General features: G+C 44.9%; 1 long non-coding RNA gene across 4 annotated transcripts in view; it reads left to right on the top strand.

The window, feature by feature from the left end:
- The first annotated feature begins 11,150 nt into the window (after positions 1 to 11,150).
- LOC138120076 (uncharacterized) overlaps positions 11,151 to 26,803 on the top strand; it is a 32,707-nt gene continuing 17,054 nt past the window's right edge. For 2 of the 4 annotated variants that reach the window (XR_011155731.1, XR_011155729.1), the window contains exon 1: positions 11,151 to 11,334. This is a non-coding gene — a long non-coding RNA (uncharacterized lncRNA). Of the gene's footprint in view, positions 11,335 to 12,075; positions 12,209 to 12,483; positions 12,584 to 25,265; positions 25,339 to 26,153; positions 26,236 to 26,803 lie in introns of those variants that run through there. The other 2 variants (XR_011155728.1, XR_011155730.1) reach the window with 2 other exon arrangements.

Genomic DNA, 26,803 nt, shown 5'->3' with positions numbered 1-26,803 from the left:
GGCAAAGAGGTGTCAGTGGCCCACAGGGAGAGCCGGAGGCAGCCGCGCTCCGCAGGTGCCCCGCGCAGGGCGCTCCAGATGCCCTCGGAGAGAGGCTGAAGTGGAGGTGGATACCGAACCCAGGCTGAAACAGCCTCCTTTCTCCCTGTAAACAGCTCGTATTTTGAATTTTACCCTGAAAAGCACGACGGTGCTGTCTTAAGATTTAAAATTCGAGCTTTAGTGGTGGCTGGTTCTTCTGAAGAGGCGGGAAGCACAGAGTGGGATGAATATGAGGTTCACAGGGACAACTTTTCCCCGTAGGCAAGAAGTCTGGGGACAGTTGCAAAATCAATAAGCACCTTACATTTCCATCTTATTTTAGAGAAAGCAGAGGTAGGGCAGCCCATAGCCCAAGGACAATGTTCCAAGGGTACCAGAATGCTGCATTTCCTCAGCTACCATTGATTTCCAATAGGAATTAACTGGCCTTTATGCCTTCAAACATTTCTGTTTAAACCAGAGTGCTAAAATGACTGAGCTGTGTTTATTTGCTTGCTTTAACCCCTCCTGAAAGTGCTTTTCTGCAAACTGTTGTCTGTTTCACTGTGGCATGCTACGAAGTGGTGCAAATCTTGTTGAATTGTGGGAGCAGGATTCAACCCTATAAAAATATTGTCTTGAGCACTTGATTGTAATCTGCTCTGAAGTGAGCACACACACAAATACAGCCCTGCTTTCCTTCCTGGTACTGCTCATGAGTGTTTGTGTCTCTCTCCAAAGCGCTCCAGATGCTCAAAGCTATATCCAATAAAGGGCTGGCTCAAACATGGTTTGCATGCTGGTGAGGGAGAAGAATCTAAATTGAATTATTGTCAGGCAGGGGGGTTACTTTATCAGATTCAGCCATCGCACCGACAAAGTTCAGATCCAAGTACTGAGGTGGAATTTGCTTTTCACTGGAAGTTTGGACTCCATCCCGTGCCAGCGCCCTCGGCAGCCCCGCATTCCTCTGCGGCAGCTGGACAGAGCAGCTGGGAATGCGGGCGGATGCTTCACCGGGGCCAAATCCTGCCTGCATGGCAGTCAAAGGGATTGACTGCCACAGACTTCAAGTAAGATCCGGATTTGGCATGAATAGATCATCTCTGAGAATTAGGTTGCATGTAACTTTTGCAGTCCTGTCGCCTTTTTGTTTTGAAATTGTTCTCTCTCTGTTTTTTCATCTGTCTTCATCTAGCGGCCAGGACAGAGGGCAAAGAGAGAACAGAACAGATATTTTGTTTTCTGATTTGTTTTGGGTGATCACACGAGGTGTTAGAGGTAAGCAGAGTAATATGTTCTTCTAGACAGAGAATTACGTCATCTGTTTAGAAAATACCTAATTTCAACTTCCTGGTTTTCCTTCCAGCACAAGAATGTTTAATTAAGCAACACCAGGCATCAGTGAGCCTGAGAGACACTTGTTTCCTTGAACATGTAGGATACACACATGTATCCATGGGAACTTTGTCCTGTTAAACTCTTCAAAAATAGTTCCTTGCCTGAAGTTGTTCTGCAGCACAGCAAAAGCTGTTCTCTGAACAAAAGGCACTTCTGCCCTCGAACACTCTGCTCTCACCATGAACTGAGCCTCTTCTGCACACCCACAGGCATTAACAGAGCACTTCATACCCGGTGGAATTGGGCCTGGAGCGTGTGAGAACCGTGATCAATCAGAATTAAAAGGGGGACGATGCAGGAGTCTGGAATACTGATGTTTCCCATTTGTTTGTGTGCACAAGGAACACATCTTTCAGCAGTGTGGGTGAAAAGCTACCAGAAGAAGTGGTGAATTTTCCATTTCTCCAGCTGTCTAAGTAAGGACTGCAAGTGCTTTTTTGGAAGATGAATTTTAATCAAACAGAAATAGGGAGCTCGGTGTATAATTACTGTCAGAGTAAATCCTCAGGGACTTGCACACAAAGCCAAGTCATCAAGGATCAAATTGTCTTATGAACCTCAAGATCTGTTATTCCCTACGTGGTTTTCTTGAAATATTCTAAAAAGTATTGGTACGGAAATGATAAATAATGTAGAATCAGAGACTCATGGAATCACAGAATGGTTCGGGTTGAAAAGGACCTTAAAGCTCATCCAGTCCCACCCCCTGCCATGGGCAGGGACACCTTCCACTGTCCCAGGTTGTTCCAAGTCCTGTCCAACCTGGCCTTGGACACTTCCAGGGATGGGGCAGCCACACTGCTCTGGACAATACCTTGCACATGTACTTCAGGTGCAGAATTTCCCCTCTGGAGCCACATACGGCTCATGCTGAGCGTAACCAGCCATCTTGAAGTACAGCTCCATGTGGCATTTTATTGCCTGCTTTAAATAGACCTTTTTTTCAGGTGCTCAGCACCTAATTTTAGAACTTCCTAACAAATCTGCCTGCTTGTTAGGAAGCAGACAGTACCAGTCTACGTGGTGAGGGCTGTTTGAGCAGCCATGTCCAATTTTTTTTTTATATAAAGCCCTTGATTTTCTCCGTGAATAACTGGTGCTCCTTTGTTTGGCTGTGAAGGTCACAGTATATATGGTGGGCAGCTGAAGGCTGTTGCCTTGGCAAATTGAAGGCAGCTCTTGTTGTTCCATTCAGCTGTGACAGGCTTCCAAACTAAGTGCTCTCGGGGCAAAAGGTAGGCAATGAGTGTTTGGAAGCAGAGGCTCCTTGTTAGGCACCATCTTGGTACATGTTGTCCTCTTAAAGTACCTTCTGGGTGGAATTTTATTGTTGAGTGTGAATTTTGAGTTCAGGATAGTGAGCATGTGAAATGTTGCCTCTGTGTCCTCGATGTGAGCTTTGAGGTAGAGGTGCTGTGGAGAGCAGGTCCAGCCTTTGGCTGAGTTTGATTTTAGTTGTGTAAGTTCTGCCTGGCCAGGTGGGCACTGATGTTTCTCGTGATACTCTTGTGCCCTGTCACCACATGGATGATCCTCTTCCCATGGGATTCCTACCCTGCAGGAAGTGAAAAGACTTAACTGATCACTTGCCAAAGCATCAGGGAAGTATTTTGCTTCGGACAAGTTCAGAGGGGTCTTGATAGATTATCCAAGTGAGAAGGGCAGAGACTGGGATGTGTCTGGAGAAGCCCAGGGGTGAGGTTTGTTAGATCCCAAGTATGTGCTGTCAGACGAGATCCATACATTCATTTCTTAATCCTAAACTTGGAGGCTCAGTTATCATCTGTTAGTGCAGAGCCTGTAAGTGGAATGTAAAGTTGAAGTGGATGACAAAGAGGTATTGAAAGCAACTGCAGCTCAGTGTCCCACGGGATAGCCAGAGACTGATTTGGCTGCATTGCTGCCTCAGTAGCAGATCCTTTTCTCAGGTTACCACACACTGGTGTATAATCCCTGCAGCTTGGCCATTGAATCTCACTGGAGCAGTGTTTAAGCTCTGCAATATGCACAGGGCTTTGTCGCTCTCTGAAATTGTTTCTGAACCAGTCATCACTCTGGTGCAGAGGATTGTCTGAAGGCATGGACTGTGCCCACTGATTGCAGTGGGGTCACTCCCAAGCTGCACAGCTATAAGGAAAAGCAAATTTGATCCCCAACTTCTGAATGCCTTGGTAACATCTATGTTTACATCTGTCTTAGAGAGTTGAATATGCCCTTAAATTTAAATTTACAGGTATACTTTATTTCAAAGTTAGGGCTTTCTCTCCTCACTCAGATGTTTGAGATGTCTGAGGTCCTAACTCTGGAGGAGCCGCTGGAGAGAACCCTCTGTAAGATCTCTAAAGAGGATGGTTTAACAGGTTTCAGTCAGCATTATTTCAGGAATGTAGTTGAATGGGTTTTAAAAACCCTCCCAGATAAAAAGAACATAGAAGGGACTTGTGCCTTTTAATCACAGCACCCCTGAGCAAGTGCTCTGTGGTTCCTAATGCCCTGTGAGGACAGCAGAGTCCCTGGCAGGGTGAGTTCTGAGGTGCCACATGGATTTGTGCCCACGGGGGATCTGGCTGGTGGTGGCTACTCCCTCTGGAGGCAGCTGCAGGCCAGCTATAGGAAGGCACTCTCAGGGTCACTGAGTCAATTCCGTGTCATTTCAAGCACCTGTGTGACAGATATGAGCCCAAGTCTGCTCCTCACGTATCCAAAGCCATCAAACACCTTTGGAGTGCTGCAGTAAGCCTGAGACCTTCAGTACTGAACACCACACCTGGCAGAGAATACAGTGGCCACACAAAAAGGTGAGGAGATCAAAGGCTTTCTCCTTGCTTTTTGCAGAACATAAAGAGTGTAAAGTGTGTGCTGTTACACTGACTTTCAGCTGCTCTGGATTTTCAGGATCTTTGCCTTGTGTTAAAGCATTTGAGATCATTTTACAATGGAAAAATATTCATATTAATAACCCCAAGTCATTTCCTGCAGAAACTCAAACCACTACCATTACACTTAGATGTGAATTCTTTCTCCTCCCCTGAAAGACAGAACTGTAGACTGAAAAAAAGATGAAATCCTCTTCCTTTACCATGCATGTGAGTGCAAAGGAGACTGTCCTGACTCCAGGGAGGTTTTTATTGTTACACAGCACAGCATCTGCACAGACTGTGCACTGCAGTGATGATGCCAAAGAGCTGGCAGAGATCTGGAGAGCGCAGGGTAGGGCTGGGGGGAGCAGCAGGTTTGATTTGGCAACCTGAGTTACCTTTTGTCTTGCTGAAGGATCTCTGGGGGTTGCATGCTCGGTGCAGTGTTGCTTTTGGTACTTGATTTGTTTTTGTTCAAGGTGGGAAGGCTTTTATTCCTATTTAATGGCTTTTTCTACTGATGGAAAAATTAGAGACTTTGTATGTGCAAATTCCTCCCTCAAAGAGGGTTTGGTTTCCGATGGGCTGAACTCCACTTGGAGAGTGCAAAACCTAGGGCACGCTCTCATCTCCACAGCTCAGCCTGCTGTTAATGAAGAGCTTCAGATGCTGGAAATTCTCCCTTATTTCCTGACTTCTGTGATATTTCTTGGTCCACGCAGAGCAATTGCCTTCAGGTGAGCAGTCTGCATTTCATGAGAGCTGTGAGAGGAACCGATGGGGACCTGCAAGGATGGTGCATCCAGCATGGTGGAGAGGGAAACTCCCGCACTCTTTTGGAGGAACAGTTAATAGAATGGATGTTGTTTCATACTGGTTTTATAAGAATTATGTAAAAACTCTTGACAGATGTGAGAAAAGGATGGAAGCCCAAGGAATCTCCTTTTGCCAAAGAAACAGTTCCTGGTCAAGCCTCATGGTTGGTGGCTGGGCCAGAGCTCACTTGAGTCAGCGCGAGCTTTTTCTTGGATTTCAGTGGGCTTTGGAGGAAGCCATTGGTTAAAAACCAAACAAGAACAGAGCTGGGTCCAGCTTTGGGGATGTTTGAACTGAGTGGTGCTCTGCCTTGGAGGTTGGCAGCACAAGATCCTTTCAAAGGCAGATTATTTAAACTCCTCCAGCAGCAGCCACACTCAGAGCATCGCAAAGCGGTGCTGAGAGCTCTCCAGGAGTGCTTTGGCTCCTGGCACAGCTCTTGGGCTGAGTGTGATAGCTCTGTGTGTGCCTCAAAGCCTCTGCTTAGTCACTTCTCCTCATTATCTGCCTTTCTTAAAGGTTTCTTCCTCCTGAACACCTCAGAGAGGCACTTGGTGCAGGTGTGTGTGTTACGCAGAAAAGGAGACTGTGCTGCAACCCAGCAGCACCGGGCAGGGAATCTCACTGCTACCACTTTTATCTATAAGCTGACTCTTGTCTCCACATTCTAGTGCCTCCAGGGAAGCTGAGAACCATTTGCTGTATTTTCATCCTAATGTTTCTCTGGCTTAATTATGTGTCAGAGTCTATCAGTGTCAGATGTTGCTGCTGAAGGGGGATTTCAGGCAGTGAAACTCCAGCTGTGTGGGTACCTACATAAGCTTTAGTGAGAGCAGTGAAGTCCTCCTGATGTTTTTCCACTGCCTTTGGATCGGACTTTGTCTCTCTAGATATGTATTAAACCTGGTTTTAAAAGCCTTGAAGTGGAGCAGAAGGTTTGCTCCATGTGCTCTACTCCCAGCCCCAAAATTATCTTCACAATAGCTTTGTCCCAGTCCTTTTCACCAGGGCCTCTGCAGGGCTGTGATGCTGGAGCCCCATGAGCTGCTGGCCAGGCTCTCTGGGCACAGTGGTTTGCCTGGAGAAGCCACACTGTGCCATGGCTGTGTGTCACCAGCTGCCACCTGTCCCCAAGGAATCCCTCCTGCCTGTCACTGTGCCATATCCTCGCCATGAATGGTGAAGATAAACAGAAGCATTGGAAGGAACAGAAATAAAGGAAACACAGGGATTTGTTTGTTTATTGGAGGGGGTTTTGGACCAATTTTTTCAGTTCATGGCTATTTGTAGGCAATCAGAAAATCAATGTTCATAAACTCAATGCCTTAAGAACTAAGCATTAGGAGCACAGCTTTTCCTCTGCAGGCTGCAGAGAGCCAGGTACATTTGCAATTCTTTACTAATAAGCTTGGGACTAGATCAGCATATATACATAAAAACTCTAATACTTTTATTACTGAAGCCAGCCCAGAGCTTAGGCCCTTACAGTTTGCCTAGAAAATGGAATATTTGATCCTCCCCCAGTAATTGTATGTTTTTCTCGTCTCCTGGCAGTCGGCACAAAAGCTCTGAAGTACGTGACATACGACAAAGAGAACACCAAAATCTGCTGTGCCATATGATCAGCTCACATTGCTGTGGGCATGTTCCTGGCTCCACAAAGCTTCACAGCCATTACACTATTCCTTGCTTCCTGATGGGAATTTGTGCCTTTGTTTTAACCGTCTGCACTAAGTCACAAGTATTTCCTCCCAAAGCGTGCCATGTTAATGCTTCATTTAAATATAAAATATACCTGGGCTTGGGAAGAGGGGGTTGGTGGTCTTGGGCACTGCTGGTGTTGAGACAGGTCCAGGAGAGACACTTGGTGGATGCACCCTTCCCCAGGAGGTGGGTTTGGTGTAAAGAACACAACTCTGTGGGTGAGCTGGGATTTGCAGAGTCCGGTGAACACTGAACACATCTGTGCCATAAGAGGTGAACCCCCCTTTTCCCCATTTGGGTGAAGGGTACGGGGACAGTGTGGGTTCCATAAAGAGCTGTCCGAGCTTCTGTTGTCCTCCCATCAGCAAATTTGCTGCTGCCTCTGCTGGTCAGCACTGACTCAGTAATGACTGTGAGTGTCACTCTGGCCCTGGTGACACGAGGATGTGCAGCTGCATTGGACAGACACAATCAAAGGTTCTTTGGAGCAATAACTGACACCAGCCACTTCAGTCACCTCTGCAAGATCAAGGGCAAGGTGTGACAAAAGGAGAGGCCAGATGATAAAAGCCCAGTTGTTTATAAACCAAAGGCTTTATTATTCGCCGTGAGTGATCAGCAAATCTTCGACTAAAAACCGCTTCCATCAAAGTTCAGCGTTATTAAAAGAGGGGATTTACCTTCAGCAGGATTTTTCTGCGCTGGGCTCAAGGGGAGAAATGAAAGATAAACATCACTCTGGCAGTCAGAGTCCAGGGAGGGGAGTTTGGTCAGTGCAGCTGAATAGCTGTGGGCTTTTTGTGCCTGTTGGTGGGGAGCAGAGAGATCCGGATGCAGGGCTGCGGGAGCGCTGCTTGGAGAGAGGAAGCTCTGCGTGGGGAGTCAGTGAACATAAGAAAATGCCACATCTCGGGGCTGTTTTTGTCAGGCTGACAAACGCAGCCTTTTTGCCCCCATTAACTGCAGCTGCAGGATGCTCTGGGAGGCTCCTGTACCCTCCTCCTCCTCTCAGTGAGCTGCAAACTCACACCCCACAGCGGGGAGGTGAGAGCAGGTTGTGCAGCTTCAGCCTGAGGTACAGAAACTTGTGTTTGTAGCTTCTGGGCAGAGACACAGCGAGTGCATTCATCTTCTTAAGAGATACACCTGGGCTTGGAAGCAGGACTGTTGCTTAGCCCTGTCAAGAGGTGCAGGAGAGTTCCTGTGCCCTGAGCTACAGTTAGAAACAGGAATATCTCTAAGTTTGCAAAAACTGGGCCAGGAGCCTGTGTATGTGAGGTGTGGGACCTTGGAAAGTAAAGATGGGAGGTGGTGTTGGAGTAAGGAATTGGAGATGACAGGTTTTCATCACAGCCACCAATTAGGGGGTGGATTTTTCTGCTGAGGTGCAGAAAAGGGGCTGGGATTACTGTGCCTTCCTCTGAGCAGAGGGTGGATGTGTGGGGACACAACTGCCAACCAGCAGCTGTACCTGTCAGCATCAGGGGAGATTTGACTGCTGAGAAAGAGCCCTACACTGTACCCCAAATAGCTTGGGTGGGAGATAGCTAAAAGAGAGGTTCTCTGCTAGGGGGTATAATCAGCTTTTCTCCTTCAGGGTTCAGGCTAGTGAGCTGTGGGCTGAAATGTCTTTCCCAAGTGGGAGAAATAGCAGAAAGTATGTTGTTTTCTCACTTTCCAAAGAGCTCTCTGTTCCCCCCACCCCCCTTCCTAAGCTGTTCAGAAACATCTCCCCATTGGGAGCATGCAGTTGAAAAAGGATGGGACAGCATCTGACAGACCTGCTGGCATTCAGGGTGGGCTTTCAAGACTTTTCTTAGTTATTGGTAAAATGTTGAATGCAAGCACTGATTGTTATCACTTGATTCTCCTAATCTTCATGTTGTCAGTGGCTCTGGGCTGTTCCCTGAGCTGACACTTTGAATTAACTCAGCACTGCAGGGAAGGAGACTGTAGGAATATTTGTCTCCCAGAGAGCTGGTGAGATGTTTATCCATGTCTGGCAGCTGTGGTGGTGGCACTTTAGTTGAAGGTGTCACCTCTGCCCAGTCCTTGAGGTGTCACAGCTCTGCTGCTCAGCTGAGATCCAAACACATCTCCAGAACCTCACACATCAATTCTGCGTTTGAAAGGAGCAAGTAGTGTGACAGAGGCATTTCATGGTGAAGGAAAAAAACCCCTTTCAATCCCTGTGATAGTGCTCAGAGAGGCAATTCCACTACTCCTAGAAAGATGCCAATGCAAAGATCTGTTTAAGTTGCTTCTTGTAGCAGGGTTGGAGAATAGCAGCAGCACACTAGAAAACCTAAGAATTCTTGATTTAGATAAAAGTCCACTTTGAAAAGAGGATTTAGGCATTTTTTAAATGTTACTCTGTGGTATGTGCTGTTTTCTCTTCCAAGGGAAGCTGTCTGCACTGCATTATGTATTAGGCTCTTGAAAGCATAACTAGTTATGTAATTATTAGAATTATATTTGCATTCCCAACTAGGCTGTGTACAACTAGTATGGTAATACATGCTAATTAAATACCAATTAATCATTTTAAAAAATGAGATCTGAATCTATACAGCTATATCACAGATGTAGTAAATACTCATTGCTTATGAAGAACAAATCAGGTGTGTTTTAATATGCAGCCCTAGTCCTATATAAACACATTGTGCCAATTATTTGGAACAGATTTAATGTGGTTTTTATTCATATTGCACAGCTACTGCTGAGTGACAATCACTGTAATGTATTTGACTACTTTTACATTAGTTCACATTAATGCTTCCAGCTGTTCACATTGGGATGAGTTGTGTTCCAACCACCAGAAAATGCCCAAATTTAATAACTTTTACCCTGCAAGGTAGAGGGGTTTCCTCATTCTTAATCCTGCCAGGCAATCCAGGTAGGCTGATGAAAAGAATTGTCTGTCTTTGTACAGTTTGAGGCTGTTTGGCTCTGGCAGGATATCTTCCATCACTTTACCTGCAGGCTTCAGAAACTCTCTGGAAGACAATCGAAGTTCCCATAAAGCTGAGAGCATCTGATGCTTCTGATTTCAGAAGCACTCAGAGTTTCTGCTGCCAGAGGGAAACAGGCTTTTGTGCACTCTGTCTCTGGTATAAGTTTCTGCTGCAAGTTTAGAGTTGTGTTCTAGACCTGGGGGGGATAAACCCCAGCTAAATTAGCTGAACTTGATGGCTGCTGCCTGCTGTAACCTGGGAATGAGATGAGCCAAGGGAAGGGCTGGCAGCACGCAGCCAGCAGGGCACTGAAACCAAGGAGTCCCTGGGCACCACTGCAGTGAGAGCGCAGCAGTGGCTGTGCTTGCTCAGGGCTGAGGACACTCAACACCTCCCATGAGACCTGGCTTTTGGCTTGCAGTGGTGTTTTCCAGACTTTTGCCATGCTGGGAGTTTGAGTTTGATTTTTACATTGTGTTTTGCCTTTGAAGCCATTTTCTTCCTGAAAAACCGGGGTGATTAAAGAGTTGCTTTGGCCAGGCAGGATCTGAGCAAGATTCCTGGTGATGTGGGAGGTGTATCCCTGTTCCTGCACCTCCCCACTTGTGCTGGGCTCCACCACATCAGTCACCTCAGTTATCCTCCAGGGAGGATTTGCCTGCAGTGAGGCCAGGTCAGGACTAGGGCTGAGGCACCCACCTGGAAATTTCCCCAAATGACCCCACCTGACTCTGCAGGAGCATCTGCAGTGCTGGGCTCTGGGTGCTCCTCTGGTGTCCCCAGTGGAAAGGAGGGCAAAGCCAGCTGAGGGGACCAGGGCACATGGAGGAAGAGCAGAAGGAATGAGGAGATAATTAAGAACTGGATGCTGTGCAATTAGGAGTGGGGTAATGAGGTCTGGTGTAGCACTGGTGCCTACCCCAACAATTCCCAAATAAAGGTCTGTGGCTCCTGAGGCATGTTCACCTCTGGTAGTGAAAATCTGTTTTACACAAATTCTGTGAGTTCCCACGTCAAAAGTTTGGCAGTGACAGAATTAAGGGTTTGCCTGCAGCCTCTGCTGTGTGGATGAACATTTCTTCAGTACTTCTTTCATGTAGTTCAAGTAGTTCCTAAGCTCTGATGTATTTGCTGTCACTAGAAATGTCTCCAAACTCCAGACAGCCCAGAACTGAGCTGAACTTATGAAGAATACATACTTTTTTTTTTTTTTTAATTTGCTACCTTTTAAAAGTACCTCTAACTTCTCTTGGTTACTTGTTGCATCACTTAAGGGTTCCAGCATCAGCATGGTTTCCTGCTCTTCTTCTCTTGCTCCTCACTTTTAGGAATCAGGCTCACTGATTTTCAGGGTCTTTGCCTTTAATTTCTGGAGCTGGCAACACCTTAAATGGATTATACCAGCTCATTTGGTTTCATTCAGAAACCAATCAACCCAAATTATCTTCAGTTCTATGTAATGAAACTAAGTTCAAGCACTTCTCTCAAAGTGTTTTCCTGAGGCGCTTCTCTGAGCTCAAGCTGTGCTGCATTTACAGGACAATTTAGGTCTGAAGCTCACTTGAGACTTCATCAGCAAGGTAAGAGAGCATTAGTAATTATTCTAATTTTTCAAGTCAAGATGTTTGTTTGGCAGAATGGCTCTGTGCTTCCTTTAAAGTTACTGAATCTCTTTTTTTCTTTTTTTTTCCTCCCTTAATAACTAGGCATAGGAAGAGTAGATATTCAGTTTGATGTCATTTGCTCTCTTGATCGTGTTGTTTCTCAACAGAGAAATACAAATTTGCTATTCCTAAGAGCAAGATTCTTTTGCTGTATATTAACAAGAAAAAATGCCATTTTACTAAAAGCTCAATTTAGGTAGCCCCGGACAAAACCCAGTCTGGGTGGTAGAACCAGGAGCAGAAACAGGTGTGCTCTTCACCTGAGTAATACACGTGTGAAAATGATGGGGGAGTTAAAATTGCTGACTGCAGTAGGTGCCAAACATAATTCTCTATCCTCAGGAGGTTTTTGTTTTAGAGAGCTCAGTCTGGCTCTTTGCACTGTGCCAGGCTCAGGAAATGGGGTGGTGATGATGAGAGAAATAGGTTTTTACAGGTGTGGAGCAGGCAGGTCTGTCCCTGACAGCAGCAGTGGGTGAGGGAAGGACAAACCTGCACTGGTTCTGCCAGCTCCTGACACAAATCAATCACTGCTGGTCACTTTGGCAGCCTCTGTGTGGATGTGTTGGAAGAATTGATGTGGAGCCTTTACCCTTTGAATCCCTTGCTGGTTTGTGAACCCAGCTGACTTTAACCCTGAGCTAACTCCTGTCCCAGGAGTGCAGGCAGGTGGCGAATGTCAAACCAATCCCCAAAGAACAACAAAGCCCAGTCTGAAACACCAAAGTCAAAACTAATGGACCCATCCTGGGCTTGAGTTCACCACAGAGAACAATGCTGAAGCAAATTTGTGAGTATGGGGAATGCACTTACGCTGTTTCCTTTCAAAAGATAAATGGATGATGTTAAGTGTCATCACAGGCTTCTCTCATTAGGCTAAATTCACTCAGGAGTGCTTTTGTATTCAGAACATTATGTGGAATAGAAAATGCTCAGCCACAAAGCAAGCTATAAAAAGGTTAATGATTTTAAGCCAAAGTTACGTATAAGCACTGATAATGTTACAGCTTGTGTTATTCCATTTTTCTGTGGCAGTGCACATCTGTTTCTTTCATTTCAATGCAGGTTTTGTCTCGTGGAAGAGCTCTGAGTCTGGGAGCAGGGTACTTGACTGTGCTTTTGTGCTGGGCATTTCAAAGGCCTGCAGTCTGGTACCAGGACTGAGGTATTTCAGGTTTTACCTTCTAGCTTTAAGGAATAATGAGCATCAATGGCATTAATGGGTACTCCTCAAACATTAAAAAAACCCCAAACAACCCTGATTCTTCCCTTTGCAGAAGTCTGGGTTCAAAACACCTCCCACTGCTTTTTTAGTCGCTGTTTCTCAATGGAGGTGATGATAACTTAGACAAGAAGCAAACCTCCTAATACCAGATACTGGGAAGAAATTCTTCCTTGGCACAGGTTGCCCAGAGAAGCTGTGGCTGTCCCATCTGTGGAAGTGTCCAAGGTCAGGCTGGATGGGGCTTGGAGCAGCCTGGGATAGTGGAAGGTGTCCCTGCCCATGGCAGGGGCTGGAATGAGATGAGTTTTAATGTCCCTTCCAACCCAAACCATTTGGTGATCCTGTGATAAGGGGAAGAGAAAGTTGTTACAAGAGCCTCCAGGCCGGATGGGCTGAGGAGAAGGAGAAAATTAGAGAAAACTCTGCATTAATTCTGTCCAGCAGCCTCACTCATGGGGGTTTTTATCATGTGCAGTTTGCATTGAGGGAACTGAGGCAGAAGAAAGACCCAACTGTCCCAGCTGTAAATAAACCCCAGTTTGGGCTGGAGAGCAGCCTCCTAACGTGGCTCCTGTCACTCCATGCGACACGAGTCCTGTGCTGAGCATGTTTCATGCTGCCCATTGAGAGGAGCTGTTTCAGGACAGCTGGTCCCACCAGCAGGGCTCTGATGCTCCTTCAAGGCTCCCAAAAAGAGGTGGTGTGGTGGAGCTGGGGAGTTGGGTGATGGATGGGCCAGGAACAAGGCTGGGGCTGCTCTGGTGTCGGTGGCTTTTTCCGGAGTAGGGAGGAGGAAGAGTTTGCTGAGAATAAATTCGACACTGTGGAACAAAGTGTTCCCCAGAAATGTGTTCTACAGCCAGAGTAGCAGCAGCCTTTCTGCCAATTAAGGGGCCTGCTGCAGGAACACTTTGGCAAGGGGAAAAAATATAGCCAAATTTGTGCTAAGCAGCCTGATGGTGGGTGGCTGGATTATGCAATGTTACTGATACTCAAAATTCATTATCTGCTGCAAAGAATCTCTGAATGAAATGAAGTGGTATCAGCTATCTGCTGATAGCTCTTTATTTTGTTTTCTTTTCTTCCCTTCCACTCCCTTGCCAAAACTGTGCATTCAAACACCTCCATTCAAATTCTTTAAACTTGAGAAGACCAGGGTGACAGAGCTTGTAATGAAACCTTCATCAAGAACCTGAGATCAGGCTTAGAAAATGAGCTCTTGCATTGTCAGAAATTCTTGGATTTGTTGAAACTTGGTCCTGGAAGGGATAAGCCAGAAAGCAATCCTGAGAAAAAGAGGAAAAATGCAATATCCTTTCCCTTCAGCATGCACTTTTGTGAATGTAGTCATTTCTGGGAGAGGTAGCAGGAGTTACAGCTACTCTCAGCACTGCCAGGTGGGATGAGTAAATGGCACAGTCATCATCATGTGGAAATTGGTGTGGTTTTGCCTTTGAAAGGGTGATCACGGCTCAACAGTCGTGCTCAACTGCATCTATTGATTTGCTGTGTACAAACAAGAATTGTGCCCAATAGCCTGGCTGGCAAACTAAGGCAATGTGGCTGATTTACTCTCACTGGGAGTAATTTTGGCCTCACCAGGCTGAATTTTAATATTAGTTAAGGTGTATTTAAGAACACATCTGTCTTATCCCACTTTCAGTCTTATTCTAGGAGCGAGGGATGGCTGAGCTTGGGCTGCAGATGCCACAAAGGTGTCAGAGCTGGAAGGGAAAGGTTGTGTTGCTTGTACCACCCTCTCTGGCTGACTGAGCCAGTACATTCTGGAGCCCACAAGAGGTGATGAACAGCAGCTGCTCATGGAGATGTTTTGTGTTCTGGTGCTTTTCAAGGTACCTCATAGTTGGAAGCAGACTGTTCCCTTCAACAGTCTCAGCAATGCAGCCCAGAGTGGAGCCAAAGGCTTGGCTCCTCATTAACCAAGGGCAGTGATGATCTCTGTGAACCCTCAGAGAAGGGAGGAAGGAGGAACCACAGCCCAGCACTGAACATTGGCTGTGTTGCTGCCTCTGAGCATGAAGGAGTCCATGTGGACCAGAGGTGGTACCAGTGCACTCAGTCCCCTCACTTTTCATTCTGGGGTTTGAAACCAGCTTGAAATTATTCCCCAGCTTGCACAAGTGACGAGTGTTTACAGTTGTGTGATGCCACTGGGACAGCCTGTGGTTGCAAATTTTGCTGTGGAGCTGTCCTGCACTAACACAAGCCCCTTTTGGCTCAGACCTTTGCTGTTCCTCCTGCTTGCTCTTGCCAGTGGAGGGGAGCCTTCCCAGGGTTTGCTCCTCTGACACACTGTGAAAACTTGGGCCAGCTGCTTCCCCTTTCTGCACTTCCCAGAGCAGTTCCTAAACAAAAGCGTTCTTGCTCTGAATTTCCAGTGCCACTTTGGCAATGCAAGTCTTGAGTTTTCAATTTTCCTTCGCTGGATTTTGTTCCCTTTAGCCTTTTTGAGTTTCTTCCCTTTTCCCTAAGGGAGTGCTTACGTTCTCAGATTAAAAACAGAAGTCCATTCAGTTTTCCATGCAGGTTAATTTATTAAAAGTATTGGTTTAGTATCCTTTCAATTGGTATTTTCCTTATAAAAATATTTATTTTACTAAAACCGCATTTTTCTCATGGGAAAATATCTGGGCATTAAAAAAGTCAACCACTGTCTAGTAGTTTCAGTATATAAATATTTATATGGTACAATCATGATTTTATGGAGCAAAGCAATCTGAGATAACCACTTAAGTTCATAATTTTGACTGAAGTTAATTAATTATAAGATTATTTTAGCTAAGGTATGACATTTTCATGCACTAGAGCCTCACTGTGACCTTTTGAATCCTAGAAAGGTTAGTGTTTAAACCTCAAAATATGGACATTTTCAAGTTGTTTTTATTAATACAGCAAAAGAACAGTAGAAGTTACATAAAACCTTGTTGAGGTTTCATGGCAAAGTGTCCCTAAGCAGCAAAGCTGTATTTTGTAGTTGCTTGTTCTTAGATAATGCAGCTCTGAGGTGCTCTGAATTGGAGAATTTTAGACCTCAGGTCTTGGGAGCCAATTGCTCCATCACCGAGGTTTCCAGAGTAAATGGGCATGAAAAACCTGCAGGAAAAGCTCTAGAGCAAGGCTGTCAGGTTGTGATGTTCTTTGACACTCAAAATGCTCTGAGAAAGTATTTTGTTGTGGAAGAAAATGTTAAAAAAAAAAAGAAAATATTGTTTTGAAATTGCTTTTGGTTGTTTTGTGTGGAAGACCAAAGAGGGAGATGTGTTGTTAAGGGATGCAGAGTCTCACCTCTCAGCAAATCTGAGCTGATAGGAGGTGTTATTTTAACACAAGGCCATCAGTGTTTAACCTCCCCATCCTGGAAGATCCCTTGGCTATCACCTCCCAGGTATTAAAGCAGGCTGTGAACTTCCATAGGTCTCCCCAAAAAGGCCTTAAGGGGTCTGTTATGAGGGCCCATTGTCAAGAGCCAGACAACCCATTAAAAGACAAAATATTGTTGGGATTAGAAAGCAAAAGAAATGATGGCCATAAGTGTGAAGGAGACACTTCCTCTCTGGGATATGGCTTGCTGCCTCCATAACTCTCTGTGTTTTCCTATTCCTCCCTGCCACAACTGCCACCCCTTCAGGAGCACAAAATCCCTTCTCAGATTCCAAGAGTCTCTTGGTCTCTCACCTATCTGTCTCCTCATGACCCTACTGTGAATACAAAGGGGTACCTGCTTCTTTTTCTCCTGTTTTCTTCCCTCACAGCCATGGCTGACCAGAAATGATGTATTTATGTGACACAGGGCTTGGGGACCAACTCCCAGGGTGTCCCTATGGCAGTGCAGGTCTGTTCTGCCCTGTGTCCAACCCCAGCATGACCGTGGTGGCAGAGCTGGTGGGACCTTCCAGAAGATGAGAAATGATTCTGATGTGGTGGCAGGAAATTATTCTGAAGCTGATTTGGTGGCAGCACATGAAATGCCACTTGAGAGCCGTGTCCGTTGCATTTTCAAGCAGCAGAACAGGGGAATAAACCAACACAGGGCAGCTGCTTATGGAATATCTGCATTGTTCAATACAGGTACAAAAGCATTGCCCATGGTGCTCCTCAGGCACGGTTGCTGGTCTCTGGCAGCCTGAACTGAGGAAGAAAGTGGTTTTAATTAGTCTGCAGACAGGTCTTCAGTGAAATGGATTTTAACTTCTGAAAATCGGTAGAATCAATCTACAGTAAAGCCTTTTACTGATTAAATATCACTTCAACCTCCTTTGAGGACAAAATGTTTACCTCTTTTACTGCTCAGACTCTTAAGGAGAGACCTCCAGGGATCAGAAAAAAGGGGAAAGAACATCTTCATTTTCCTGGTGTTTGAAGGGGTAGTCCTATCCTATCCTATCCTTCGCTCCCGGCTCTCCAGAGTATATTCTGATTAAAAAGCTCAGCCTTCCAGATCTTTCCAGATCTGTGCAGATCATTAGAAAGAACATTAACTGGTGCTTTTTTAATGCTTTGTGGGTTGCTGGAGTGATGTTTCCAAGCAGCTGGAGGCACAGAGGAGTTGGGGTTGCATGGCAGTGTGAGAAGTGCCTCATCTCAAAGTGCTGCCTTTTGATGTATGAGCACGAGTATTTCTTCTTTTGCAGTGACGTTCTTTATTTTGCAGAAAACAATACTTAGAGAAAACAGGAGGCTTTTCTCCAGGGCCATGCCACCAAAGGCCAGCCTAGAGCCTGTCTTTACCTTGCTGTTCCTGCCCCACCATGCAATTTCATCCCCACCATGAAGGACAGCCAGGTGTTGCGTGATGCACAAAACCAAAACCCAAGAGCCTCTTTTGGACACATCTTGTTCCCATCCTGAGATGTAAAAGCAAGGAAAGCCTCCTAGCAGCACCAATAGGGAATTATCTGCTTTAGCAGAGCAGAAAGCTTTCGTGGGTGGCTGGCTACAAACTTCCAGCTTCTGGCTGGTGCAAAAAGCTTCGTGCAAACCCATTTGTAGTTGCAGCCCACAAGGATTCTGCCAAAACCGAAGGTAGATTTCAAACCAGATGTTCTGTTTGTCATATATTGTGAAAAGAGAGCAATAAAATGCAATTTATAACATCACCCTTTGGGATTTTACCTTTCAGTGTGATAAATCTAAGCGCTTCACTCGGGGTTATCACATTGCTCTTGAAAGCAGAGAATTTATTTAGTTGAAATGTAAGTTCATGCCACTTCACATGTTGGTAGACAAGTTGTGGGCTTGGAACAGGGCCGTGTGTTTGCACCAGCAGGAAATTAAAATTGCCAGCTACAGGCTGATACTCTGTGCTGGTGACTCAAACTGTGATGACAATTGGAGCTGTGTTTCAGAAACAAAATATTAGCACTGGTTATGTTTTTTCCCTGTCAGCAAAAGAGTGTGGCAGTTGCTAAGAAATGTGATCCATTAAGGTCACAGGTTCTTAGGATTTTTTTTTAGGAAAACAATGCAATCTTTTGAGGATAAAAGCCACTGTTAATTATTTTGAAGGTCTGTAGAGAGCTCTGCACTGTTGTTGCACACAGATAGATGAGCTGATACCTTACCTGGTCATCGTGACTGATGCAGCTGAGAGTGTCATGATCTTAAATTTGCTTACAATTATTGTGGTTTTTTGTTTTAAATTCCCTCTCCTTTCCATCTGTGAGCAACTGTGTGTTTGCTGTGCTTGGGATTTAAACTGATATTTTGGAATTGGGTGTTTGGTGTTGTGTTTCTGGACATCAGGGTCAAGGAATGTTACGTGATCATCAAAGTGGAGTGATTGATTTGAGGGGAGGAGGCTGTGTTGTGATGGGACAGGAATGCTTATTTTTAATTTTTTCTTCAAGGAATTATCACAGGAATTGGTAAAGACACCAAAGATTTGCCTAACGTCTCGTTTTACCTACTTCTCATTTTATCATTGATGTAATGAGAGAATCAGAGGAAGATGTGCTGGTGACAGGAGCTGCAGCCACTGCAGGAGTGGGATGCAGGATGGATGTGCTGAGATTTGGTGGAGTGTGTCTGGAGGAAACCTTGAAGGGGGATAAAGAAGTTGTGCCAGGAGCTCGCTGGCTTTACCAGGAGTGAAATGGGTGGGTGTGAGTGTGTCTGGGAGCTGGAAGAGCAGAGGATGTCGGGACCAGCCGAAAGTGAACAAACTCTGTGCCTGTGGCTGCAGTGGCAAAAGTAATTTTGTGAGCCTGAGGGGTTTTATTTGGCCCCCTGGGATAAGCCATCACTTGCTGCCATGTGCTAGCTCTGCAGGAAGAGAGTTAGAGCATTTAAGCAGCAGTGGGGAAGCTTTTCTAGTGCAGAGGAGGCTGAGAACTGAATGTCAGGCTTTGGGCTGGGTTGGGCCAGGTCTGGCTGCTGAGGGCATGAGGAGGGCTTGGGGCAAGGGGGCCCTCCAAGGAGAGCGGGGTGGTTTGTGCTCACGAGTCCTTCATCAGGATGTGCTGCAGCATGGAATTCCCTGTAGGGATAACTGAAATGACACATGTAATCCTCACCATTTATTCAAAGTACTGTAGTGGGAATACTACAAGCATAACAAGCATAATGCACCAACACACTGATAATCTCTTAAATCCCATTCTCTCTCTCACCTAATGGACTATTTATTATGAACATGTTCTTTTTTTAAAAGCTGAAAGAGTCAAAATGAGTTCTTATGTTCCCGTGCCAGGCAGCGAAATTCGTGGGAAATGGGTTAAATTGTCTCTGTACTGATCAGATAAAGTGAATGAAGACAGAAATTATACTGCAACAACACTGTTTTAAACACGAATTTTATTAAGTGGAGGAGCAGATTTAACAGTTTGATTCTCATGAGAAATCTTGTTTAGTTTATTTTCAACTCACACCTCAGACTTGCCTGGATTGGCCTTTCTGCTGTGTAGCAGCTTTTATCACAGTGACAGGATCAATAAAGGAAGGAAATTTGGTATCTGCCACTGCTTGTCTGTGTGCATCAATGCCCAAATGTGAAAAAAAAAAACAACTGTCTACAGATTTTTGCATTCTTGTTTTTAGATGGAAAATTTGACAGCTTCTGCAAATCCTTTTAAAAATTCACCAAAGAGTCTGTTTTCTGCGAGGAAATGTTTCCTCAGAAAAATAAAAGTATTTTTGCAGGAACACAGATTTCCATTGGAGCTTTCCATGGGAATTTTTCTGAGGAATTAGTTGGGAGAATATCATTTTCATCTGATGAAATTTCTTTATTGCTATCAAGAAATAATGATACTGAGACCAAAATTTCAACAGAAAACTCTCCTTAGGAAAACTTAAAAAAAAAAAAAATCCAATATTTTAATCTGCTGCCTGCTCAGGAGAACCAGCAGAAATTTGACTAAGTTCTGAAAGTCTGTATTTTTTGCTAGACCAAATTTAAAGGGCAAATTTCATCAGAAAAATGTGCAGCAGTGACATGTAAAATTTCCTTGTTAAAACAGGCATTTCAGATTAGTCATCAAAAACTGAAAGCAAATCATGAGGACTGTCAGCAATACCTGATGGTGGGAGCCAGCTGTTTGCCTTTGCCTCATCTCTCCATTGTCACTCAAATATTAGTCAGAGTCTGTGTTGTGTTTTTGTGGGATACCCTCAAGACAAGATCCTCTGTCTGGCCAGAGAACGAAATTATAAACACCAAAGGCAATAAGCACATATTTAGCTGAAATTCTGCTTTTCTGAGTGCTTTGAGATCTGTGCACAGAGCTGGTGGAATTTGCCATTGGGCCAGCTTTGCTTTTCACCCTGAGGATGCTGTGGTGGCCTTTACCCGCTGCAGAGCTGTCTGTTCCCTCCTCCTTTTGTTCCTGCAGACAGCAGGTTCTTTTGCTTTAAATTCAGCTGCTTTTCTATCCTCCTCTGGTTTTGGACAACTGCTCAGGGGGCAAAACATTTTTTAAAAATTAATCCATTCTGGAAGGATCTTGCAGGGAAGCCAGCAGGAGTTACCTGGCTCAGCACTTTGCTCCTGCATTAAAATTCACTCAGGAAATGGAGGAGAAGTGCTCCATCCCTTTGTGCAGAAACCCCAGATTCTCTGTGTGCTGTTGTGGTGCCAGTGCTTTTTTCCTGCAAAACTTCAGGTCAGGCTCTGGATGAAGAGCAACGAGCCTGGTTTGGGGTAGCACAGACCCAAGCAGCAGCACTGAGGTGTGGGAATGCACCTGTAAAGTGCCCTGAACTCCCTTTGCATATTCCTCATCCAAGACAACATCAGGTTTTTTTGCAGCAAGTCGTGATTTCCCTTAACTCCCCCTGTTGCTGCTGACACTGATGCATATCATAGTTGCTGTGTAAATGTTCATTTAATCATAATGAGGCAGCAAACTCCCACGTTTCCCTGGTGCCTGAGCTGCTTTCAGTGTAATTTTTGTTCTTATGATGCTTTAGCATAAAAATATCTTACTCAAGGGTATGGAGAGGTGTCAACAATTTTTTTGTTGTTGTTGTTCTTTTAAGTTTGCAGATGATCCAGCCCAGCCTGTTGCTGACAGTTCTGCTATGACTAAGTACAAGCTTAAATTTACAGCTGGAATGGAGGGATGGGGTGGGGGGAAGACTTTCCAGTGAGAGGTGTTGCGAAACAGAAATTCGTGTGTCCTGGAAGGAGCTTAGAGATTCTGATTCATTTAAAAAAATAAATAGATAAATAAATAAGAAATTATAAAAGAATTTCCTCTGGCAGCAGATGCTCCCAGCTGCTGGCACGGGCAGGAAGCAGCACACCCAGGACAGATGACTTGTTACCACAGTTTCCACTTTCTCTGCCTGAAGCTATCCAGACTTGCAGCCCACAATAAGAACCAGAATGTACAATACCAAAGTGTTCTGACCATGAACTGTGAATCCCCTCCTTGAAATAACACTTGCTCACCATGGCCAGAAAAAATGGTACATTTTAGTCTTTTTTCATAACAGAATTAATCCCTTATGATGATTTGCTCTGCACATAGCAGCCTTTCTGACACTTCCCCTGGTTAATTTTGAGTGCCTTGGCCAAATTCATCTAAAGCTGCTCATGCTGCTCTCAGTGCTTGTCCAGCTCAATAAGTGCATTTCTTCCCATGCTGTTTTTTGGATCTCCTGGGTCAGCCTGCTCCTGAATTTGAAATCAGAGAAATGTAACCATGTACACGTGATGAAGACTTGCTCTAGCTCCTGGTGACCCTCCAAACCATTTGCCCACGTGCTTTCCTATGGCTCAAAGGATGTGCACTCAGAGGTGCACAGAACACTGTCAGCTTTTCTGCTGTTACTGATGAGAGTTGATTTGAGCCATGTTACCTCTACCTGTAACCTTCAATTCTTGCTCTGAGTCTTGTATGAGAGGAAAGAAAAATTACTAGCATGAACCAAATCAAGAAGATTGAAAACTGGGAGATCTTTTATTCATAAAGTTGGGTTTTTTTCTGGATTTGCTGGTGTAGGATCTTGAGGAAATCATGGCAAGCTGATACTGCTCTTCTTGTATCCATCAAAAGTAAGAGAGGAAAAAATCATTGCAAGTAAGGAGCATCAGAGATGGGCAGATGTGGGCATGGGCAGTGTTTTCTCCTCACTGGCTTTTGGCCACCTCATGCCAGGGCAGACCCTTCCCCAGTTTAATTCCACAGGTGTGGGTAGAAAATGTTTCCACATCCTTTGTTTAAAACCTGCTGCTTTGTGGTTTCACTCGATGAATTGCAGGAAGCAGTGAATGACTGGGCAAGGTAGGGTTTTGTGGAAAACCACTTTTCCCATTGACATGGAGTTACCCATCTATAACCTTCATCTGGCAGCTTTGAAATGTGAGAGCACACAGTCCTTCCTAGAAAAAGTATTACTTAGTGTTTTTTAGCCCAGAAATGAATGTGAGGTTCATTCCAGCTGATGCTGGATATCTGACCAGCAGCTTGCTCTCTGAGAGGCATTTTCACACCTGGGTGGCTTTACCCTGCCATCAGTCTGTCCCCAAAGATCTGTCTCTCAGCACCTGCACAGCAATTTCTTCCCTGCAGGTGCTGGGTGGGCAGCAGCAGTCGGGGGTGGCTCTCTGGCACTTCTACTCAGGGCTCTGTAATGGGATTTTCACAATACATTTCCTCTCCATGCTGCTCCTTAGGGAATATTGTTCCTTCCTGCAGGCACACAGGCTTTTGAGATGTGGCAAGGAATTCTCAGGTGCTGCATTTGCATTCTATAAAAACCATGTGAGTATTCCTTACTGCTTTTGCAAAACATCCTCTGGTCATAAGAAACAGGAATTTTATTCTAAACAGGACAGAAGTGATTAGTAAAGTTCATATTGGTGCTGGCTCACAAGCAAGGAGCTCAATTTGCTCACCTTTTGAAGTCCAGTGACGTTTCTGTGGTCTTCAGTGGAAAAATTGGGACATTGAAGTATTGTGGTGCCATCAATAAGTCTTTTATTTCCTAATTGAGCTCTTAATCAAAGAAAAATGAGGATGTTTCAATTCACTTCTCACTGCCTCAACAAACAAGGATGGTAACTGCCAGAAAAACATTGTAATGATTGTGTTGCGTGGGTCCTCTTAAAAGAGGCAAGTGCTTTAAATGGAATTATGGTAATGATGTGATCATTGTCTGGGCTGGCTTAATGAGTTTAGCGGCTGCTGCAATATTAAATGCTTTGCACTTAAGAAAAACACCTCCTGTTCCACTCCAAAAAGATCAGAGAAAGCTGCTGGAGCTTTTGCTGTAGTGCTGGATACATCACATGGGGCTCTATACGCTGCCAAAATAACTGCTGGTTTGGACACTGTGGTCCTCTGTGGATTTGGCAGCTTTGGTGCTTCAACATAAACACAGGAATAGGCTCTTGGAGGATGTACTTTGAATGGATTAATAAATTATGTGAGCGTTTGACACAGCAGAGAGGGGAGAAAGTGGTTGGAGAGTGCTTCATGCGTGTGTATAAAAAAGTGAGATGAGAGTGTCAGGGAAAAGAGGGTTCTGTGTCAGTTTTACATAATTAATCTGGGGATTGGGGTGTGTCAGAGATAAAAACAGGGTATAAGGTGTCAGGAAGAAGAGAGAAGGTTCTATACAGCCTGGTCCCTGTCTGGTTTGATTAAAAACCTTCTCCAGTTCCCTCAGTGGTGCTGGTTTTCCTCCTGTGGGCAGTGCAGCCCTGGGGATTGGGAGCTCTGGGAATATCTTCCTGTCTCAGCTGGTGACTTGCATGGGTTGGGGAGAGGCAAAAGGCAGGTGGGGATGGAGAAAAGCTGCATAGCTTCGTTGGGGAGCTCTTCTTGACCAGTCCCAGTCTGATGGAGCCTCTCAGGGTCTGCTGAAATTGCCAGACAGAGAACACATCCATGCAGGGGAGCTCAATTTTAATGGAGTTTTTTGTTTGGAAATAAAAGAGTTATGTAACTTGGACTGTGGAAAAGCTCTTTCTTTTTGCACTGAATGCTTTTAAACTAAAATGGAGGGACCTCTCAGTCACATGAGTTGTTACTATGAGGCTCAGCTGTGTGATTATCCTGCAGGATGAGGTGTCTCCCATCGTCAGACCCTGTTTTGAGCAGGACCATTTGGTTCACGTTCCTGACTGCTTGAGACTTCTCTCCAGCACTGATTTTCACTTTTGAAGAGCACAGTGTAAATGCTTCCACCCTTGATCACTTTGATATAAAGAAGCCAAGTCAGGACTGAGGATGGCATCTTTGGGAATGAACATTTTTGTATGGGAAATCTAAAATGAATTTCCAGGCTGTTGAACTTTAATTAATTTTGCTGCTCGATAAAGATGCTTTGTATCTTCTGTTAATTCCTCAAAAAACCTAATTCAAACATCCTTGACTTCTGCTGGGAGATGTGAGTAAATAGGAGCTGCTTACAGATTCTGGTATGGTGAGAGAAGAAATGATTTCTCCCTCATCACTGGAAACTCATTTGCAGTCTCTGAAAAATGTTGAATTAAAGAAAATTTTCGTAGACTTGCCTAGGGCATTAAAGGGATCTAGAGCATTAATATAGAAATATGCTTCATGCTGTGGTTTGCATGACAAAAATGTTGAGGGGTTAAGGAATATGCAGGAAGTCAAAGATATGCATTAAATCATCCCTCAGTTTGGAGAGTCCCACGAGCCAGGTGACAGAGTTCTCATTCACAGCATGTGTCCGTCTGGACACAAATTCTCTTCCTCACATCAGAAAAATGTCATTTTTCATCAGGACCTGACCAGAGAGCCAGGCATGAAAACTGTAACTAGGAGTTTTGGCAGATGGGATTAATTGATATGCTCAAGTATTTTTTCTTATCCTAATGTATATGCTTGGCAATGTGGCAGGAGACAAAGGAAATACATCCCCATTAGTTATGTGGAGCAAATGTTCTGCTTTCTTCATTTAGTCAATTAGGACGCTGTTTGTAAGTACAAAATGTTTGTTCTAGACAAACTGATATATGGAGTTGAGCTGGGGCTGCATTTTCCAGGAACAAACAGTCCCATGGAATGTGTGCTCGCTGTTTGGAGCTGGGAGAAATGTCAAATGCAAGTAGATTTTGTGAAACCTCTCTGGTTTCTCTGTGTGAATATTAATGATGATGGCTTGTTGTTTTCATGATAAACTCTTTCAGCTATTAAATTACTGGAAAGAAATCCACCACTTCAACAGAGACGCTGGATGAGTCATGTCCATTTACAAGAAAGGTAATTTTTGATTGGTTTCTAGCTCTAAAAAAAAATTACCCTGCACAATTTTGTTGTGGTTTTCATTTAAAAGCACACATGTACTTTTTTTATAACATAACGAGAGGGCTTTAATCTAAAGTTTCTGGGGAAGTGGAACCTTCATCCATCCATCCATCCATCCATCCATCCATCCATCCATCCATCCATCCATCCATCCATCCATCCATCCATCCATCCATCCATCCATCCATCCATCCACTCCTACTAGTTTGATGCCAGTGCCAGCAAGAGAAACCTGGAGAGGGGTTGCAGGTCAGCAGAGAAAGGATTTCACAGGATGAGTAGGGTTGGAAGGGATCACTGAGGTCGTCTGGTTCAACCTCTCCCCAGCCTCTCTGGACAATCTGTCCAGGGCTCAGTCACTGCACAGGGAAGAAGTTCTTCCTCATGTTCAGCTGGAACTTCCTGGGCATCAGTTCCTGCCCATTCCTCTTGTCCTGTTGCTCAGCACTAAGGAGAAAAACCTGTTTGGGGCTTTTTGTTTGTTTTGTTTGCTTGTTTGGTTGTTTGCTTTTTCCTGGGTCTTCTCCAGTGTCTGGCAATGGATTGTCCCATCTCATCGTGGAGGTCCACCCTAACTTATTCCTGATCTATTCCTGCTTTTCCAGACACACTGCAGGTTTCCTTATCAGCTGTACCACTCCAATTACAGCCCTCTAACCTCTGACTGCAGGGAATATCCCAAAGCTGCAGGTGTTTTAGTAGCTCATTTTTTGTGCCCTTTAGCAAAGACATGATTAAAAATCCTGACTCTTTCTCCTCTCTCCCATCAGCATTAAATACTGGATTTTCAAACTCTCCAGAGGGATACAAAAAAGAATGCTTAACTGGTATGAATAAAACAATCTTTTCCAGAGGAAAGCAGCTTGGAAAAAATGTGCTTTTTGGAGTCACAAAGGGTTGATTCCTGACAGTTTCCACCTGGAGTAAATCCTGGTGAGCTCCCTGGCTTGTGTAACACGGGAGGCCAAGGCATTTAAGCACAACAGCCTCTTCTCCCTTCTAATCAGTGAAGGCAGAAGCAGTTTTGGGCCTGTTCTGTGACATTTATAAAGCCTGACACTGTTCTATCTGCTGCTGATCTTGCCTGGAGGGAATTCAAGGGTGAGGTGTCCCGGCTTGAGCGAGACCGATTTGTTTTGGTTTTGGATGAATACCAAATAATTTTCCATCATGATATTTAGCCCGTGGAGATCCTTCCCCAAATGATAGATGTGGGTTTGTAAACACAGAGCTGGCCTGGGCTGGGTGCCACGTGGACACTGCTGAACCTGGTCCTTGGACAGCCGAGGGCAGGGGGATGTGTGAGGCAGAGCAGGTGCCCCTTGCTCATCCCTGGCTGGGTGATGGTCAAGACAAGGCCTCCAGGTCTCTGTTATTTTGGTATTTTCTCTGCAGATCATGAGAGTTATGGGATGTAGAG

Source organism: Aphelocoma coerulescens, chromosome 18 (assembly GCF_041296385.1).
Source record: "Aphelocoma coerulescens isolate FSJ_1873_10779 chromosome 18, UR_Acoe_1.0, whole genome shotgun sequence".
Taxonomy (NCBI): domain Eukaryota; kingdom Metazoa; phylum Chordata; class Aves; order Passeriformes; family Corvidae; genus Aphelocoma; species Aphelocoma coerulescens.
This window is presented reverse-complemented; position numbering and strand designations above follow the sequence as displayed.